Consider the following 4,237-nt stretch of genomic DNA (forward strand, 5'->3'; position numbering starts at 1 on the left):
AAGTGTTGGTCCGAACTAGAGCCCCTTGCAGCGCCACCCCGGGGAAACTTGAGGGTTGGTTTTAGTTGTACGGATTGCTCATCCAGTGTGCCCTGAGAACGAGATATGTGCAGCTCCTATCGGGATTTGTCGGCACATTCGGGCGGCTTTGCTGGTCTTGTTTTACCATTGTCGAAATGTCTTGTAACCGGGATTCCGAGACTGATCGGGTCTTCTCGGGAGAAGGAATATCCTTCGTTGACCGTGGGAGCTTGTGATGGGCTAAGTTGGGACACCCCTACAGGGTTTTGAACTTTCGAAAGCCGTGACCATGGTTATGGGCAGATGGGAATTTGTTAATATCCGGTTGTAGAAAACCTGACACTTAACTTAATTAAAATGAATCAACCGCGTGTGTAGCCGTGATGGTCTCTTTCTGGCGGAGTCCGGGAAGTGAACACGGTTTTGGTGTTATGCTTGAATGTAACTAGATTCAGGATCACTTCTTGATCACGGTCGTGCTCTGCTTCTCTTCTCGCTCTCATTTGCGTAAGTTAGCCACCATATATGCTAGTGCTTGCTGCAGCTCCACCTCACTACCTTTTTCCTACCCCATAAGCTTAAATAGTCTTGATCGCGAGGATGTGAGATTGCTGAGTCCCCGTGACTCACAGATTACTTCCAAAACCAGTTGCAGGTGCCGATGATGCCAGTCCAGGGGATGCGACCGAACTCAAGTGGGAGTTCAATGAGGATTCAGGACGTTATTATGTTTCCTTTCTAGACGATCAGTAGTGGAGCCCAGTTGGGCGATCGGGGATCCTATGCATTTGGGGTTGTCTTTATTTTGGTTTTGTAGACGGACCTTAATTGTATTCTGGATGATGTAATGATATATTCTTGTATTTATGTGAAGTGGCGATTGTAAGCCAGCTATTTATCCCTTTCTTATTCAGTACATGGGATGTAAAGATTACCCCTCTTGCGACATGCCTACTATGCAGTTATGCCTCTAAGTCGTGCTCCGACACGTGAAAGATATAGCCGCATCGTGGGTGTTACACCTTGGCCAGGTATAAGTTCAACTAGTACTCCCTCCATCCAAAAATACTTGTCGAAGAAATGAATATATCTAGATATATTTTAGTTCTAGATACATCCATTACTCAGACAAGTATTTCCAGACGAAGGGAGTATCCACAAGAATTCGACCCAACTAAATCAGCATATGGGCAATACAGCATTACCAAGACAGACATCACATACCAAAGAAATTGATATGATCATGCACGCCAACCGGATTTGGAGATAATGTACAAGTTATTCTAGATTCCCCATACAGTTTATACTTACACACATAAAGGGAAGTTGGGTGTTTTTTTCTTCTGTGAATCTCATACTCCCTCTGTTCCTAAATATAGGTCTTTCTAGAGATCTCAATAAGTGACTAGATACGGAGTAAAATGAGTAAGTCTACACTCTAAAATATGTCTACATACATCAGTATGTGGTAGTCCATTTGAAATCTCTAAAAAGACTTATATTTAGGAACGGAGGGAGTACATCACTGGATAATTCGACATACCACATACACCATTGCCTCAAACCCCAGATATTATCCTTAAATGATCTGTTGATCGACACAGCGCCCAAAGAGATTGCTTCCAACAATTAGAACAAAAGCAGAAAAGAGAAAGCAGCTACACGGCTTGAATTACTAGTTCACAACTGAAATGAACGCAACTGCTTGACTTAAGATTGTTATCTGGTTACAAGTTTATAATTAAGACATTATGAATCAAGTAGCTTCTGAAGATTGTTATCTGGTTACATCTGATGAAAGAGATGGAGAGCCGGCATGTGCAACAACTGGATCCCATTTTCTGAACTAGTAATCCCTTCCCACTTTTATTACAGAAGATCGAGATCATTCTGCTTCCGCTGTTACAACAACAACAAGGATACAAATAATTCAGTTACTTCAGCAAAAGATCTATTCCGGCCTGGCCAGCAGAGCAGAGCTGGTAATCCATCCATCAATGGCGCAAAGGGTTGATGACATGGCCTGCGAATACCACCACGCCACTGACATCCTCCAGGAGGAAGAAGGCGAAGGGGTGATCTGCCACGAAGTCCACAGGGCGAACACGTACCATGCCAAACCCCGCCGACATCGCCACGGTGCCTGCGGCGGCCACCGTCCCGCGCTCATCGACTTTGACCACACACTGGTGGACGACGGACGAGACAGCCACCGGAGGCGCCGGGGGGGCTCAACATCTCCGAAAATGAGTCGCCGGAGCGACGGAACGGCAGCTCCAGCCCCAGGTTACGCAGCATCCGCGACGCCTCCACCCTCACCGACACCTCGAACTTGGGGATCTTGAGCTCGCCCAACGGGACGGGCTGCTCCGGCACGACCGACCTGTGCAGGAGCGCGTCGGGGCTGGCGCTGAGTGTTCGCGCGAGCGCGGGCAGGCCGTCGCGGTCGTCGGGGAGGTAGATGTACATGGCGAACAACGGGTCGCCGTCGCCGCTGCCGCCACGGTAGGGCATGCGCAGGACCTTGAAGCCGGGGTGGACACCGATCTGCTGAAACGGGCTCCCCTTCATGAACGGCACGCGAACGGTGTGCTCCGGCGACGCGTTGACATAGAACGGGCCTTCCTCTGTGACCTCCGGGAAGAAGGGGGAGTTCCAGTAGCCGCTGAAGAAGACCGAGTTGCCGAGGACGAGCGCCGTGGAGCCGTCGCAATCGCGCTCGGAGACGATGTTCTTGACGAGGCCGCGCGTTTTGCTCTCGAACCACTCATTGATCTCCGCCGTCGCCTCCCTGGGCTTGTTGCTGAAGTCCACCGAGCGAACGTCGGCCTTGTAGACAGCGGCGGCCGTGTCGGCGAAGGTAGGACTGAGGAGTAGCGAGGCGTCGACCCAGATGCCGGTGGCTCCATGGGCCTGGGCCAACCCTCGGCCGACGAGTACGAAGGATGCGACCTTCGACGCGAGCACGGCGTGTGCCTCTGCGCCCGCGGGGCCGAGGAAGGAGACGATCTGGTCGCGCGTGGCGCCCGAGGCACCCGCGGCCAGGAGGGAGAGCAATGCATGGAAGGAGATCGGCGAGAAAGCGAGGTTGGTGGTGGGCGTGGGCATTCCCTCGTCGAGGCTTCCGAGGTGGCGGAGGAGGAGCAGGCAGAGCGCGGCCTGGTCCCTCACGGCGTCGGCGACCGTCTGGCCTGCCATTGACACGGAGGGAATGGAGATGGATATTAGTTTTTCGAGATGGATAGCAAATGGAGATCGAGTAGCTCAGGAGTAGTTACATGTTTTGGTGACCACCCCAATTTATACTGCTATATGAAACCTTCGCTCATAAGCAATGAAACCTTCACTCATAAGTCATATATAAGCAAGGAGAAAGTATTTCCCCAAATGCTACTTAGAGAGCGCTTGCACTACAAAATTACTAAACGCGCGCCCACGCATTATATAAACAAAATAAATGACATCAACGTATAACACGAGTAGTCACATATTTTGGTGGCCACCCCAATTTGTACCGTTATATCAAAACTTCACTCATAAGCAATGCAACTTTTATTCATAAAGCAAGAAGCCTGGATTTTCCCAATATCTCTTTTAAGATGGTCCTAGATTGATATTAGCCGTTATGTTCTCATGTTCCAACGGCTAATAGTACTCTCACCTATTGTGAGGGTAAGACATTGTCATGATCGTGTGGGGCTATTATAGACTTTTCACTTCTGCTACTAAGGAAATAAATTATAGTGTCATTAAATCAAGACGTCCAATAAGGAAAGGTAGTTCCTAAATATAAGTCTTTTTAAAGATTTTAATATGGACTACATACGGATATGTATATAGACATATTTTAGAGTGTAGATTCACTCATTTCACCACAAGCTCCAACTTGCTGCATTTCTCTCATGGCGACGCACTGGGCCTCACGCCGAGAACAAGATTCGCCATGTATAAAGTTTGCAGATCGATCGCCAGCTGCCCGGAGTGGAGTATAGAGGTGACAATGGACGCCGCGGTAAGCAACGACATGGACATAATTTCGATCTCGCTCGGTGGACCTCCCCCTAGTTGTACACGCCCTTGACGCCGAGGAACAACGATGAAGACGTTCATCACCGTCTTGTACTTGCGGATGATGTGCTTGGGACTCAGGGCTGGCCCTAAACAAGTTGGATGACCTAGGGCCCCATCTCATACATGAATACATTACTTTTTTCGC

General features: G+C 49.3%; 1 pseudogene; it reads right to left on the reverse strand.

The window, feature by feature from the left end:
* Window positions 1-1,766: 1,766 nt before the first annotated feature.
* LOC123151908 (serpin-Z1-like) lies at window positions 1,767-3,275 on the reverse strand (annotated as a pseudogene).
* Between the last annotated feature and the right edge of the window lie 962 nt (window positions 3,276-4,237).

Source organism: Triticum aestivum, chromosome 7A (assembly GCF_018294505.1).
Source record: "Triticum aestivum cultivar Chinese Spring chromosome 7A, IWGSC CS RefSeq v2.1, whole genome shotgun sequence".
Taxonomy (NCBI): Eukaryota; Viridiplantae; Streptophyta; class Magnoliopsida; order Poales; family Poaceae; genus Triticum; species Triticum aestivum.